Genomic DNA, 18,110 nt, shown 5'->3' on the forward strand with positions numbered 1-18,110 from the left:
ACATAGGTTTTAGAAAAAAAAATGGATTGAAGATTCGATTTGTACTCCCAGAGTATTACATTCAAATAGTACCCTGTCCCAGTTCCCTAGCCCATCACTAATAACTATTGTTCACTAATACATGTGTTAGACTTACCTGTCTCTTATCCTTGATGTTTTCCAGATCACCGAAAATACTCTGCAGGGCGATCAGCCCCAAGCACGCCTCAGCCTAGTTCTGGTGGTAAGTACCTAAATAAGGAATACAAACATAGGTTTTAGAAAAAAAAATGGACTGAAGATTAGATTTTTACATTCAAAATGTATCCTGTCCCAGTTCACTAGCTCTGTTACCTTTTTCTTGGCAAGTTACTTTCCATGATCAAGTGTTGTGCTTAAAGATATAATGAACCAAACATTTTTCTTTCATGATTTCATACTAGAATCTGCTAGAACAGCAAATTAATCTACTCAATTATTTGATACTCAATTTTTCTTTGTTCTATTATTATCTTTATTTTACAAACCAATAATGTAAGCCTGATCCCCGTGTATTTTTTTTCTTTCCAAACCATGCATAGCGGCATAGTGCTTGCTTACATTCTTGATTTATAAAATAACAATAATAAGAAGACATCAAAACAAATGTTATGATAGGACTATAAATTTATAATGCTGCTTTATATTTCCTGCTCTTTCAAAATATTGAAAGTCAAATATTTGTTTTATTATCCATTGTATCGCGTTTTTCATATAATGACTTTCATCAGCCTGATAATGATTCTGCCGTCCATCCACTTGTTGCGACTATCAGCTGACCATTCTCAGCCAATTGTATGGCACACTATTCACCTTTTCATTAAATAATTTTTTTTTTGCTATGCTTTACTATTTAAAAAATAAATAAATGTAATATTGAAAATAAATATTGATGTCTTCACACAAACGTATTATCTATAATTTAGTATACCTTGACTTGTGCTGATTTTATTCTATATTTAACAGTGTTAGTAACTCGGATTCGGATCCCACCAGTAGCAGCCTCTGGAAGTGGAGAGATGCCCACTACTCCTCCACGTAAGTTATAACAAACTGAAAAAATAAACAAACAAGACAGGCAATAATTATCTGGACATTTTATGTAATAAAGCCTTTACTATAGCAAAAATAATCAGCTACAAGTGATTTATTACACAATTTTTCTATAAATAAATTTGTTAATTGAATATAACTTTTATTTAGATTTGACAGAGAGATAAAATCTGTCCATCCTGGATATTAAAATATATTTGAGCGAATAATGTATAATAAAAGTTTGTGGATAGTCTGTTGCTGTCTTTTTCTTAGATATTATGAAAGAAAACTTTTAGCGAGAGTCTTTCTATGTCTGTACAACATGTCCACAAATACATTGGTTTTCATACAACAAAATAATAACATACTGTTTCATCTATTTCAGAACTACGAGGCATGTCTGCAGGTGGAAGCCATACCAGTCAACTGCATTCACCAGTTATTAGTGTAGAGGAAAGTCCTGGAGTAAATATTGAACAAACATGCTTCTCACCATCATCATCTGTCAGCGTTGTCCAACCATCAACACAACATCATGCCCCCATTGTGGATGAGCAGACAGCCCAGAATCAACCACCTCAACCGGAACAAGACAAGCCAACAGAACCGGAAACACAACATCGGTATAGCCGGATGGAAGAATTACTTCTTGAAAATGTACTAGCAACAAAAAAATTGACAAAAGCGGTCAACAATATGAGAAAGGATTTACATGGACACATAGACAGGGCATTAGCCCGTGTCAACAAAGAACAGAGGCAGGCAATAGATCACATGCATGAATCCATTTTGGATGCAATTTATCTACATCAACACAATGTTTCATCACATAAAACATAGATAGAAGTTTATTATATTACTTAATTTTATGTCTCACAATTACTAGCTCTGATACTTATTATTTTACAGAGGTTTCAATTGAAAGTTAAATTAAAACCTTCTTTAGACATATATGAGCAGCACTCCATGCCGGTTTTATAAAAATTATTTAGAAGTACACATGTATTGATAATACTTACCCGTGAACTCCTTGTAGCATCCTCTTTTTTAAGGTCTGTCTACTTCTCCCTCAAAGTAAAGTAAACAGTTTTTCTTTAGTATTCTCTTAAAAATATTAGAAAGAAACAGAGCATATTTTATTAATAAATGGAAATAAATGATGGAATGTGGATTAAGTGGTAAATTTAAAATTCACTCACTTGTTTGTGCCTCTGTGCAAAACATTAATATTATTGTATTTTTTTCTTATGAGGAGCGGACTTCCAGAATGACAACACTGTCCAAGAGATTAACCGTATTTTTTTGCGTATGGTAGCAGCTGGCTGATTGTTAAATCTATATTTGTTTGTAGCACTAATATTTGATCTTAGTGCCCAAAAATATTATTCATAGTTGTAATTCAAAGTTTTTTTTATTAAAAATTAAGACAATAATTTTGGATAACAGTCTCCAAAACTCCCACTAACTAATAAAAAAATTTGTGGCTTAACTCGAACAGGAACTAATGTGTGACAATGCTTACAACAGAAACTTTTCATGTAACGTGTAAATATGTGTTTACAATTGTAAAATTATGATTAAGGTGCACTTTTTAATTATAAACGATTTAAAAAAAATTGTATACACTAATACAAATGCTTGAGCAAGCTTGTTTAGGCTAAATCAAGATATAAAAAAAAATAATAACAAAAAATATAAAGAAAGTCAATACAAAGTTGAAATTGTAATAAAATCAACCATCACACCCTTGGGAAGTAAAATCGCTGTGACATAGAAAGTAATTTTTTGGTCGCCATTCAATGACAAATCATCACATAACATTTCAATGTTTATTATGAAATATTTAAGGTTGAAGGTCACATGACGTTACCTTCAAATTACTAATATAAATCAAAATAATTGTATTTTTTGGCCTTAGCTTTTAAATTTAAATTATTTGGAATTTGTTTTACATTTTTGGATGGATACCCTGCTGTAGTGGGAATAAAATATATAATTAAGGGTGAGAAAGAGGCGCACAAATGTGTGTATCTGTATGAACTGGATACAATGAACTGCTGGTATAATATGCACAGGGTACTCACACAGTATACAAGCACACCAATGTGCTTGTGGAAACGGGCTGGTAATCAGAGCAAACCAGCTGGCTCTTCTCCGGTATACAGCACTCCTCCAGCTATTGGTAGTGGCTTGCTTGTTATCAGCGTGTATATTCAAGGCAACAAGTATTTTATGTAAAACCAAATAACACTTTAATATTGTTAAATAGCATACAAGCCTTGGAATATAACAATGTCATTAAAACAAGCAAGGATATAATTGTATCAGTATTGCAACGTGTTTCTCGGCTCTCCTGGCCGTTTCATCAGGCATACTGAAAATGTTTAAAACCGGCTTTTTTATTGCTGCCACTACCAGTCAAAACTAAAACACACCTCTATTGTAGGTGTGTGTTAGTAAACCAATCAAACTCTTGTGTGACCTAATGTTATGGCAACTCCCCCATCAGTGCATATATCGTGTCATAGACCTGAATGGCTAGCGGGGTTACTGAAACCATCGTAATAGGTAAAGGGGTATATAAACCCTGATAACGGGTGGCCAACTGACTTGCTATCAATCTAATATATACTGTGATGGTAACACCTATTGTGCGAATAATCATGAATAATCATGTACATACTGTGTATGCTGAACCTGATCTTATCACTGAGGATTTATTTGAGGGATATATTCACACCTCTTTGGCATTGCCTTCTAACTTTAATCCTCCCAAAAATGATGTAACATATATCGACCTCTTTCAACAACTAGTAATGGAAGATTTTGACAAAATGCCCAAATTTTCCAAGAAACAAAAAAGACTATGGCCTAATGAGGCTAAAGCCCTCCAATCTCTAGCCAATGATCCCACATTGGTGATCAGGCAGGCAGATAAGGGGGGAGGAATAGTCTTGCAGAATTATCATGATTATATCAGTGAAGCCAAACATATCCTTTTCAATGTTGAGTATTATAGGAAACTTGATGCTGATCCTACACAGATTTTTATGAAAAAATTGCTATGCATCTTGGAAGATGGTAGGGAATTTTGAATTCAAAAGAACGGAAATTTTTAACCCCTTCACATCCGTCTATCCCTTACTACTACCATCTCCCTAAGGTCCATAAAAATCCCCTTAAACCACCAGGTCGGCCCATTATTGCAGGCATAAACAGCATAACAGATAAGTTATCTCAATATATAGATAGCTTTCTTCAGAAGTATGTCCAAAACCTGCCATCCTTCATTAGGGACACCACCGATTTATTGTACAAAATACAAGAATACAAAAAGGAGGATAATGTGATTTGGGTTACAGCAGATGGAAGTGCCCTTTATTCTAACATTTCACACGAATTAGGCTTGTTAACCACAAAATATTATTTAGATGAGGATATCTATATGCCCACTGCTCAGAAAGAATATATTTTCATACTCATTGAATTCATACTGAAACATAACTATTTCCAATTTTAGATGACTTTTACCTACAGGTGAAAGGTACGGCCATGGGCACCAGGTTTGCCCCCAGTTTTGCAAACTTATTTATGGGTTATTTTGAACTCAATTACATCTATAATTCGAACTGGAGGGCAAACCTGGTGTTCTATGGAAGATACATAGACGATTTGATATTTATTTTTAAAGGAACAGTGGATGAGGCCAAATCATTCTGTATGGCTCTGAATGACAGCACAATGGGTATTCAATTCACTTCTAATATCCAGCCAGAAACAATAGAATTTTTAGACCTTACACTAACTTGGGATAAAAAACATACTATTTCTACATCTACCTTTTTCAAAACTGTAGATTGTAATAATTTTCTTCACTACACCAGTAATCACCATCTACAGTGGAAAAATAACATACCGTTCAGTCAATTTTGTAGGATTAAGAGGAACTGCAGTTCGACAGAGAAATTTTATGAACAATCGTGTATCTTAATTCAGAGATTTGAAGAAAAAGGTTATCCCTGGGAAATTATAAAAAATGGTTTTGAGAAAGCTTGCCAAATAGATAGGTCAAAAATTCTCCAAAATAAGAAGAATCACACAAACAGTAAAGATCTGGTAAACAAACAGGAACAACCTTGCTTCGTAACCCAATATAACTCTAACTTCAAATCCATAAAAAAAGTGCTACAGAAACATTGACCTATTTTATTAAAAGACCCTATATTAAATAAAAATCTAAAAAATACTCCTAATGTGGTATATAAAAGAGCACCCACAATAAAGCAATCTTTGGCTCCTAGCAAAGTGGTGATATCTAAGAGATCCATTGTAGGTGGAATCCAGAGTAATCCAACAGGTAGGAAGGGAATTTACAAATGTGGCAAAAGAAGATGCCACATGTGTGACCACATAACCCATGGCGTTAAAGCCATAAAATCTTATACCACTGGGGAAACTTTTTCTATCAAAGAGTCTTTGACATGTAGCTCTTCTTTTGTAGTATATGTACTATCCTGCAAATGTGGGGTACAGTACTTGGGGCGTACAACATGAAATGTACGCACAAGGTGGAGTGAACATAGTAGGAACGTAAAAAATAAATCCACAAAACACAGTGTATCCAGGCATTATATTCAGGAGCATAATGGAGAACATTGTCCCTACAGCATTACCCCATTAGAAAGCATTCCTGCATCCAACAAATATAACAGGTTCACCAGATTACGCCAAAGGGAAACCTTTTGGATATTTAAATTTGGCTCTCTGTTTCCAAATGGGCTCAATGAAGTGGTAGATTTAGCAGCCTTTTAATATTGTATATTTAACTAGCAGATTCCTATCAGATATCTAAATAGTTAACATTGTGGAATATATTATAACAGTAAGACATCGTCTCCAATAGACAATAGGATTAGGATTTATGTTTTATTATTGTACATTTTTTAGAATTAGGACACCTTTTTACGTTGAACATTTGTGTATGTTTGATATATGTGTCTTATATATATATATATATATATATATATATATATATATGTGCTTGTATGTATTGTGTATGTTCCATTCACACATATATATATTCTCTTTGTTTTTTATTAATGTAAGGGTATTTACCCTATGAATGAAAATATTGTATAGATAGGATTCTGTTCAATATGTATATTAGTTTAGTATAAGTAATGGTCACACCATTGGTACAATGATCATTTATATGAACATATATGTGATTTTAACTGTTTTATATATTTTAATATTATTCACGCCTCTATTGGCAGGTATTTGATGTGTCAAAAGATTGGGCAATTAGGCACATAAGCATCACTATAGGTAAGTTAGGCAATTATGGGCAATATGATATTTAGATATCATTCCCATGAACACACACACTAGTTTATAAGAATACAAAGGGTTACATTTTATTTTTTGTTAGAGCCTTGGTCACACTGGACACTTAATCAGATTCATAGGCACATTTTGCACATGCCGAGAACACTAATCACAGTCATCATATGGATGAACACACCTTATTGTTCTCGTTACATACAGGACACTATAATTCACAATTTGTATATAGACACTCATTTAGAATTTTAAAAGCATCACACTTCCCTTAATTATTTATAGATATTTATAGCAATTTAGAAGCATATATGCTGCATATTTACATTTTCAACTCTTCGTCCAACTTTTTGAAATTTCCAAATTTGGGCATATTTCAAGAATTTAAATATGATTCCCCACGCATAACCAATAATAATATTGGTGGAATTTTACATATATGCAAGTCACGAACACACTTAGTTAAATAGGGTGCTATTTGATCACATTATTTAGTTTACAGCAGAGTCTGCATACGCAATTCCCATAACTATACCGTATTGTAAACAGTTCGGTATATGTGAGTATACTTATATCGGGTACCTTGTCCATTTTTAGGAATACAGGGGCATGGTGAGATCACATCTCGCACAATAGGTGTTACCATCACAGTATATATTAGATTGATAGCAAGTCAGTTGGCCACCCGTTATCAGGGTTTATATACCCCTTTACCTATTCCGATGGTTTCAGTAACCCCGCTAGCCATTCAGGTCTATGACACGATATACGCACTGATGGGGGAGTTGCCATAACATTAGATCACACAAGAGTTTGATTGGTTTATTAACACACACCTACAATAGAGGCGTGTTTTAGTTTTGACTGGTAGTGGCAGCAATAAAAAAGCCGGTTTTAAAAATTTTCAGTATGCCTGATGAAACGGCCAGGAGAGCCAAGAAACGCGTTGTAGTACTGATACAATTATATCCTTGCTTGTTTTAATGACATTGTTATATTCCAAGGCTTGTATGCTATTTAACAATATTAAAGTGTTATTTGGTTTTACATAAAATACTTGTTGCCTTGAATATACACGCCGATAACAAGCAAGCCACTACCAGGAGCTGGAGGAGTGCTGTATACCGGAGAAGAGCCAGCTGGTTTGCTCTGATTACCAGCCCGTTTCCACAAGCACATTGGTGTGCTCGTATACTGTGTGAGTACCCTGTGCATATTATACCAGCAGTTCATTGTATCCAGTTCATACAGATACACACATTTGTGCGCCTCTTTCTCACCCTTATCTATAGAAGTCCTACTCCCAGCTGGGGACAGTATTTGGAGAGTGCAGCCGAAAATATTGGAGCCCGACTACATCTTTTTTGGGGACATTTCTGAAATATCGTACATCCTATTGGAACTATCTAGGATTATTATGGACAATCCAATGGAGTTTGGCAACATTTAATGAGGTTCCCCTTTCCATCTATATACGTTCATAAGTATTACTTTATTTGTTGTTTCAAATTGTTGTTTATTTGTTGTTTTTACATTTTCATTGCGACTAGTACATTGCTTTGCACTAGTTTATTTATGTTAATAATATACTTAGCGCCCTCTGGGGACTTAGGTCTCTTTTAGTGTTGATAAAATATATAATGTCTTAAAGAGGGATAGAAAATTTTGAATTTGGGAAGTTACTTGATTGATGACCTCTAGCTAACTACAAAATATCCTCAAAATAAGAGATCTTTTGGTTCAGGAGCCATGATGATTTGTCATGTAATGACAACCAGCAAAGCCAGATTAGCCTAATGGGATACCAGGAAATGTATTGGTGGGCGGCAGCAGCTATGGCTAGAAAAGTTACAATTTACTGCTACAAGTGCTAATTAATGGATGTAATTGGGCTTTACAGTGCATATAGCAAGAATATGGGGAAAAATTAATTAAAAAATAATATACTATAATTCTGAAACTAAATATTGGGGGGAAGGAGTATTCCCAGTAATATCACCTTTGAGAAAAATTGAATGTGTGCATTATACTGAGTGAACGGAAAATAGGGCTGTTCGCCCAATTTTCCAGGGATGATTTTAATTCCCAGTCCAGTACTAACTGGCACACTGCACAAGTGGGTCAGCAGGAGATTATATCCAATTTTTAATCAGAATCAAAGCTGAGAGCTGGGTAACCCAGCTTTGGTAGATTTATTTTTAAAAATGTCATCTGCTCCAGGAGCTGGGGGGACAACTGTGAACAATGAGGTGAAAGTGTATTTCCTGTGATTGAAAATACACGTTTACTGTGAACGCTGGTTGGGGGACAGGAAACTAGCTCTTGGGCTACCACAGACAGGACAGGCCACAAATGCCTCTTTTCATCCCAAAATGTCAAGGGATCTGTACTGGGGGGCAGGGGAGGTTGAGATAGGTAAAGCTTAACCATGTCGGCAGCATTGCTCTCTTTTATCGGGGGATCTCTAATGTCTCCAACCAATGTGCCCAGTGTATCAGCCCAAAAAGTAGCTGCTGTGGTGGGACGAGGACAAGCAGCAGTGCTAGAGCTTTTGGTTTTAGGTGACAGAGTATCACTATCAGACTCTGTCATCTCTTCATCTTCCTCTACAGGTGACATTTTTTTTGTCTATCACACACCCTCTGTATCAATTTATCCCTCCATGAGGTCAAGCCATTTGTTTTGTACGGAGTGCTATCTTTCCCTTTACTCTAGGATCACAAAGTGTGGCTAGCATGTAGTGAGGGCTAATGTCGATGCACTCTTTTACGCGCCGAGTCAGTTGCTCCTTCAACCTCCTTATAAGGGCAGCAACATCATCATGAAGATTACCACCAGGCAATACGTCCCTATTAGTAAGGAAATTATCTAATCGGTTCAAGAGGTGAGTGAAGAGGGGAATGACTTGTGCCAGGCTACGGTTCTCTTGACTTAAATTTTCTGTCACTGCCCGAAAAGGTGTGAGGACTGCCACTACCTGTTCAATCATGGCCCAGTCATCCCTGCCCAGTGGTCTGTCAATGCCAATGGAATGTTTGTATGCCATTGCATGGATTGCCTTTTGCTGTTCTAATATACGCTCCAGCATATCTAATGTGGAGTTCTATCTAGTACTCACATCTTGTTTGAGCCGGTGCTCTTCCAAAATTTCTCTGTTCCTGCCTAAGGAGATGGCTATCTTTGACACTATGATGGAAGTGGCCAGCTATTTTTCGGCAACACTCAAAAAGTGTTGCCAACCTTCCGGTGTCATGATTGAGGGCAGCCTTAACAACAAGATGCAGTACATGTGCCGAACAGCATATACTGGTCACTGTCACTGGTGGTTACTGTGTCACTGCTACTGGTTGTTTGAGGAACAAGAGGTGGGGGAGGACTATCCATTACAAATAGTTAGGTAGTTGTCTACTAATTATATATATTTAAAAAATAAAAATTGAAAAATTAAATAATACTAGTTATTACTATAGATTTAGCCAATAATAGAGATTGGATAATGTGTCTTCTGATGATGCTGATGTGTTCCAAAAAAAAAACCTATGCTAAAGGACAAGTGTGCCTGTAATGTAATATAGAAAGACAGCACAGCAAATAAAGAACTCTGATAAACAAACAAAAAAAAATGTAATTAAATTGTGTGTGGATATCTATCAAAAATGATGAATAGTATACATACACACACACCAAAAAAAAAAATCCTATGCAAAAAGAACAAATGTGCCTGTAATGTAATATAGGTTTACAGCACAGAAAATAAAGAACTGATAAACAAACAAAAAAAATGTAATTAAATTGTGTGTGGATATCTATCAAAAATGATGAATAGTATACATACACACACACCAAAAAAAATCCTATGCAAAAAGAACAAATGTGCCTGTAATGTAATATAGGTTTACAGCACAGAAAATAAAGAACTCTGATAAACAAAAAAAAAATGTAATTAAATTGTGTGTGGATATCTATCTACAATGATGAATAGTATACATACACACACACCAAAAAAAATCCTATGCAAAAAGAACAAATGTGCCTGTAATGTAATATAGGTTTACAGCACACAAAATAAAGAACTCTGATAAACAAACAAAAAAAATGTAATTAAATTGTGTGTGGATATCTATCTACAATGATGAATAGTATACATACACAAACACACAACAAATCCTATGCAAAAAGAACAAATGTGCCTGTAATGTAATATAGGTTTACAGCACATAAAATAAATGAAACTACAGTTAAACAAACAAAAAAAAATGTAATTAAATTCTGTGTGGGGATATCTATCTACAATGATGAATAGTATACATACACACACACACACAAAAATCCTATGGTAAAGGACAAGTGTGCCTGTAATGTAATATAGGTTTACAGCACAGCAAATAAATTAAACTACAGTTAAACAAACAAAAAAAATGTAATTAAATTCTGTGTGGGGATATCTATCTACAATGATGAATCGTATACATACATAAACACACACACACCCAACAAATAATAATTAGATGTATCCACAAAGAGTAAATAAGGGTGATGTCTGTGTCATTTGCTGATGTGTTAAAAAATAAAAAAAATCCTATCATCATTCACCAACCTGTGTGCCTGTTATCTAAGTTTAAGACAGCACACACAGCAATAACTAAATCTCTGTCTTAAACAAAAACAAAAAAATTGCAGTGAGCTCAGCTCAGCTCATACAGATAGAACTCCAAAAAAGTCAGACAAGACAATCAATATAATAGTACACAATTATAATATTTTTTTTTAACTAACTACTAACTAGTACTCTAGTGAGAAGTTCAAAATAATAACAATTATTAATGCAAGAACTATAAGATAAAGAAATATATATTTGACTGTTGTAAAACTTTCTCCTCTCCCTTGAGTCACAATTTCAGCCAAAAATAATAATATAATAAGCAAAAATACGCAGACCAGTAAATCTCTAGGACACTGTGCCTTCTTCTCTTCTTCTGTAACTGTTCAACTTCACAACAAGTTCAGGGATTGTCTTCTGCTGCAATGCTGACAGAATGCAAGTCTGATATTGTCTGCCTTCTTATTAACACAACAGCACAGATAAGCACAGCCCTTGAGGAAAAGCTATAGCACATTGGACTGCGTGTGACAGTAATCCAACCCACAACATTTAAATAATATAATTATTGGACCAGAAAACTATCACTGTGACAGTAATCCAACCCCCAAAACAAAAGGAATGATCTGATTGGACAAGAAGATATATGACACTACACTCATTTTAATAAACAAATTAATTTGAATCGATTCGTTGTCACTCGTTATTAGTAGTATACCATGCTAGTCCAAAAACCTAAATAAATATTTTATCTTTTCATTTGTTCAATAAATAATTACATAATCATTCAGATCTCACTTTCTTCTAACTATTTTGTGGTTCTTTGGATTTAATAATAAGTTTTATTTGAAGAAATAATTTTTAAAACTGCGCCACGAGCACGTCCGAATGAAAACGAATATATCGGAACGATTCGAATTTTTCGGAACAAATGCATTCGGATTAGTAGTCACGTCACGTGTAACTAAAATAAAATCGAACTGTGCCACACACATCCAAATGAAAAAGAATACGTCCGAAAGATTCGAAGATTTCGGAACAAATGCATTCGGATTAGTAGTCACGTCACATGTAACTAAAATAAAATCAAACTGCGCCACACACATCCGAATGACAACGAATACGTCTGAACGATTCAAAGATTTCAGGAACAAATGCATTCGGATTAGTTTCTTTCGGAAAGCATTTCATTCGGATATTCGAATCGGTCCGAAGCTCCGAATTCTACCAAATTCGTACGAATTCGAATTTGGAACGAAACTAATCGCACATATCTAGTCTTAATCCAGATGGCATCTTCTATCTTCATCCATCCAGCGCGGAGCGGGTCCATCTTCAAGATATCTGGCACGGGGCTCCTCTTCTTCCGATGGTCAACGTAGAATGAAGTTTCCCTTTAAGGTACGTCATCCAAGATGGCATAGAATTATATCAGCCAATAGGAATTAAAGGGGAAAAAATCCTATTGGCTGTTGCAATCAGCCAATAGGATTGAGCTTGCATTCTATTGGCTATTCCAATCAGCCAATAGAATGCAAGCTCAATCCTATTGGCTGATAGTCTTTTAAAGGGACATTCTAGTCAAAATTAAACTTTCATGATTCAGATAGGACATGCAATTTTAAACAACTTTCTAGTTTACTTTTATCATCAAATTTGCTTTGTTCTCTTGGTGGTATTTTTTAAAAGCTAAACCTAGGTAGTCTCAAACTAATTTCTTAACTGTTGAAAACCGCCTCTTTGCTCAGAGCTTTTTGCAAGTTTTTTTACAGTTAGACAGTACAAGTTCATGTTTGTCATATAGATAACATTGAGCTCACTCCCATGGAGTTATTTAGGAGTCTGCACTGATTGGCTAAACTGCATGTCTGTCAAAAGCACTGAGATAAGAGGGCAGCCTGCAGAGGCTTAGATACAAGGTAATAAAACATATATAAATATAACTGTGTTGGTTGTGCAAAACTGGGGAATGGGTAATAAAAGGATTATCTATGTTTTTAAACAATAAAAATGCTGGTGTAGACTGTCCCTTTAAGGGTTTATTGGGTGGGTGTTTTATTTTTAGAGTAGGGTCTGGGCAGTAAAATAGCTAAATGCCCTTTTAAGGGCAATTCCCATACAAATTCCCTTTTCAGGGCAATGGAGAGCTTAGGTTTTTTTAGATAGGTTTTTTTATTTGGGGGGTTGGTTGTGTGGGTGGTGGGTTTTACTGTTGGGGGGGGTGTTTGTATGTTTTTTTACAGATAAACGAGCTGATTTCTTTGAGGCACTATATATAGTGAGGGAAACAAATATTTGATCCCCTGCTGATTGTGTACGTTTGTGACTGACAAAGAAAGGATTAGTCTAAAATGTTAATGGTAGGTTTATTTGAACAGTGAGAGACAGAATAGCAACAAAAAATACAGGTAAAAAACTGAGATTAGGAGCACTTTCTTAAAAGGAGTGCTCCTAATCTCAGCTTGTTACCTGTATAAAAGACACCTGTCCACAGAAGCAATCAATCAATCAATCAGATTCCAAACTCTCCACCATGGCCAAGACCAAAGAGCTGTCCAAGGATGTCAGGGACAAGATTGTAGACCTACACAAGGCTGGAATGGGCTACAAGACCATCTCCAAGCAGCTTGGTGAGAATGTGACAACAGTTGGTGTGATTATTCACAAATAGAAGAAACACAAAATAACTGTCATTCTCCCTCGGTCTGGGGCACCATGCAAGATCTCACCTCGTAGAGTTTCAATGATCATGAGAATGGTAGGAATCAGCCCAGAACACAGGAGGATCTTGTCAAAGATCTCAAGGCAGCTGGGACCATAGTCACCCAGAAAGCAATTGGTAACACACTACGCCGTGAAGGACTGAAATCCTGCAGTGCCCGCAAGGTCCCCCCTGCTCAAGAAAGCACATGTACAGGCCTGTCTGAAGGTTGCCAATGAACATATGACTGAGTCAGAGGACTAATGGGTGAAAGTGTTGTGGTCAGATAAGACCAAAATCAAGCTCTTTGGCATGAACTCAACTCGCCGTGTTTGGAGGAGGAAGAATGCTGCCTATGACATCAAGAACACCATCCCCACCGTCAAACATGGAGGTGGAAACATTATGTTTTGGGGGTCTTTTTTCTGCTATGGGGACAGGACAACTTCACTGCATCAAATGCACGATGGATGGGGACATGTACTGTTAAATCTTGGGTGAGAACCTCCTTCCCTCAGCCAGGGCATTGAAAATGGGTCATGGATGGGTATTCCAGCATGACAATGACCAAAACACACAGCCAAGGCAACAAAGGAGTGGCTCAAGCATATTAAGGTCCTGGAGTGGCCTAGCCAGTCTCCAGACCTTAATCCCATAGAAATGTGTAGAAGAAGCTGAAGGTTCAAGTTGCCAAACGTCAGTCTTGAAAACCTAAATGACTTGGAGAGGATATGCAAATAGGAGTGGGACAAAATCCCTCCTGAGATGTGTGCAAACCTGGTGGCCAACTACAAGAAACGTCTGACCTCTGTGATTGAAAACAAGGGTTTTGCCACCAAGTATTAAGTCATGTTTTGCAAAGGGGTCAAATACTTATTTTACTCATTAAAATGCAAATCAATGTATAACTTTTTTTTAATGTGTTTTTTTTTGTTATTCTGTCTCTCACTGTTCTAATAAACCTACCATTCAAATTATAGACTGGTATTTTTTTCTGTGTTTTCTGTGTGTTGTGTTGATGTTTGTAATGCTTCCCTGCGGGGGGGGGGGGGGGCTGTCACTCAGGCTGCTCTGGGGTTAACTGCCTGGGTTGCTGGGAACTTTGCATCTTTCTGTCAGTGTTCAGAGCTGTGGAGTTTGCTGTGACTTAGGATGTGTACCCAGTCCTGTCTGTGAGTGCGGTCCATTCCTGTGTTTTGTATTTACATAGGGGAGGTTACAAAAGCCTGTTTCACCCTGGGGGGTTCCCAGTTGGTTTGTTTGGAAGTATGCATTGTGTGGGTGCTGGTTTAGGGTCCCAGGAAGGGGGAGACCTTGTCGTGGTCTTGGACTTGGTCCTTTGGTGCCAAATGTAACTGACTTCCCCCAGTTTTGCTTTGAAACATTACTGTGAATCTGCTGGCGAGTGCCAGGTTTTCTGTGTGTTGTGTTGATAATGTTTGTAATGCTTCCCTGTGGGCCTGTCACCCAGGCTGCTCTGGGGTTAACTGCATGGGTTGCTGGGAACTATGCAGCTGTCTGTCAGTGTTCAGGGCTGTGGAGTTTGCTGTAGCTTAGGATGTGTACCCGTCCGGTCTGTGAGTGCGGTCCATTACTGTGTTTTTTTAAACAGATATACTGTACCTAAAATCTAAAAAGGTGGGGTACAAAAAAATATAACACTATCGACTAGATTACGAGATTTGTCGGTAATGGTGTGCGGTGTTAACGAGCCTTTTTTTTCTCACCGCTCACTTAAGACAGCGCTGGTATTACAGGTTTTTTTAAACCCGGCATTAGCCACAAAAAAGTAGAGCAGAATTTAGCTCCACATCTCACTGTAATACCAGCACTGCTTACGGTAGCGGTGAGCTGGCTAAACATGCTCGTGCACGATTTCCCCGTAGGAAACAATGGGGCTGAGTCAGCTGAAAAAAAAAAACCTAACACTTGCAAAAAAGCAGCGTTCAGCTCCTAACGCAGCACCATTGTTTCCTATGGGGAAATACATTTTATGTCTGCACCTAACACCCTAACATGAACCCCGAGTCTAAACACCCATAATCTAACACTTATTAACCCCTAATCTGCTGCCCCCGACATCGCCGACACCTACATTATATTTATTAACCCCTAATCTGCCCCCCCAACATCGCCGCAACTATGTTACATTTATTAACACCTAATCTGCTGCCGCCAATATCGCCGCCACTATAATAAAGTTATTAACCCCTAAACCTAAGTCTAACGATAACCCTAACACCCCCCTAATTTAAATATAATTTTAAATATTCTTAATAAAATTACTATAATTAAATAAATGAGTCCTATTTAAAACTAAATATTTACCTATCAAATAAACCCTAAACTAGCTACAATATAACTAATAGTTACATTGTAGCTAGCTTAGGGTTTATTTTTATTTTACAGGCAAGTTTGTATTTATTTTAACTAGGTAGAATAGTTATTAAATAGTTATTAACTATTTACTAACTACCTAGCTAAAATAAATAAAAATTTACCTGTAAAATACACCTAACCTAAGTTACAATTACACCTAACACTACACTATCATTAAATAAATTACCTAAACTACCTACAATTAATTAAAATTAAATTAAATAAACTAAAGTACGAAAAACAACAAACACTAAATTACAGAAAATAAAAAAATAATTACATTTTTTTAAACTAATTACACCTAATCTAATCCCCCTAATAAAATAAAAAAGCCCCCCAAAATAATAAAATTCCCTACCCTATACTAAATTACAAATAGCCCTTAAAAGGGCCTTTTGCGGGGCATTGCCCCAAAGTAATCAGCTCTTTTACCTGTAAAAAAAATACAATACCCCCCCAAACATTAAAACCCACCACGCACACACCCAACCCTACTCTAAAACCCACCCAATCCCCCCTTAATAAAACCTAACAGTAACCCCTTGAAGATCACCCTACCTTGAGATGTCTTCACCCAGCCGGGCACAAGTGGACCTCCAGAGGGGCAGAAGTCTTCATCTGGTCCGGGCAGAAGAGGCCCTCCAGAGGGCCAGAAGTCTTCATCCAGGTGGCATCTTCTATCTTCATCCATCCGGAGCGAAGCGGGTCCATCTTCAATCTAGCCGACGCAGAGCATCCTCCATTTAAAGGAACCTTCATTCTTCAGTTGGACTTCGTTTGAAGAGGATGCTCCCGCTCCGGATGGATGAAGATTTAAGATGCCGCCTGGATGAAGACTTCTGGCCATCTGGAGGTCCTCTTCTGCCCGGATCGGATGAAGACTTCTGCCCCTCTGGAGGTCCACTTGTGCCCGGCTGGGTGAAGACATCTCAAGGTAGGGTGATCTTCAAGGGGTTAGTGTTATGTTTTATTAAGGGGGTATTGGGTGGGTTTTAGAGTAGGGTTGGGTGTGTGGGTTTTAATGTTTGGGGGGTATTGTATTTTTGTTACAGGTAAAAGAGCTGTAGGGGGCGTGAAACGCATAAGATTACACAGCATGTGTTTTACCTGCCATGTCTGCACACCTTTTTAACCTTGTCTAAATAAATTTTGAAGTTTTTTAAACTGGAGTCTTGGATGTAGTGCCTGCCGTCCATTCCTGTTGCAATTGTATCTCACAGCGGTCTGATCCACCGCATTGGCTACGGTACTCTGTGCAGTATTTTGGGCTATTATTTTAAATCTGTCGACCGCTACCCGGTAGCTTTTGGAGTCGGGACATCGTCACTTCCGGTTTGCGGTGCAGCTTGCTGGCTGAGTCTCCGTGTTTCTTTCCTCGTTAATAATATTTAACTAGTGTTTGCGAGGCGGGAGTGCGGTGGTTTAGGGGTTAATACATTTATTAAAGTGGCGGCGATGTCCGGTCGGCAGATTAGGGGTTAAAAATTTTATTTAAGTGTTTTCGATGTGGGGGGGGGGCCTCGGTTTAGGGGTTAATAGGTAGTTTATGGGTGTTAGTGTACTTTTTAGCACTTTAGTTAAGAGTTTTATGTTACGGTGTTAGCCCATAAAACTACTGACTTTTAAATGTGGTAGGAGTCTTGACAGGAGAGGATGTACCGCTCACTTTTTCCAAGACTCCTAAATACCGGCGTTATGCAAGTCCCATTAAAAAGAAAGGATACGCAATTGATGTAAGGGGATTTGCGTTAAGCTCGAGTCGCTGAAGAAAAGTGAGCGGTACACCTGTACCTGCCAGACTCGTAATACCAGCGGGCGTTAAAAAGCAGCGTTGGGACCTCTCAACGCTGCTTTTTAAGGCTAATGCAAGACTCGTAATCTAGGCGTATGTATGTATCTTTTAATCCAATAGGATGAATTCAATGAAAATGTAAAAAAAAAAATTGAAATCTTGGGAAATCACAAAAGAAACAGACATGAAATATAGTACATCTAGATGGGCTTTTAGCAGCCAATAAAGCAGGTAAAAAAACTACA

This window comes from Bombina bombina, chromosome 2 (assembly GCF_027579735.1).
Source record: "Bombina bombina isolate aBomBom1 chromosome 2, aBomBom1.pri, whole genome shotgun sequence".
NCBI classification, from domain to species: domain Eukaryota; kingdom Metazoa; phylum Chordata; class Amphibia; order Anura; family Bombinatoridae; genus Bombina; species Bombina bombina.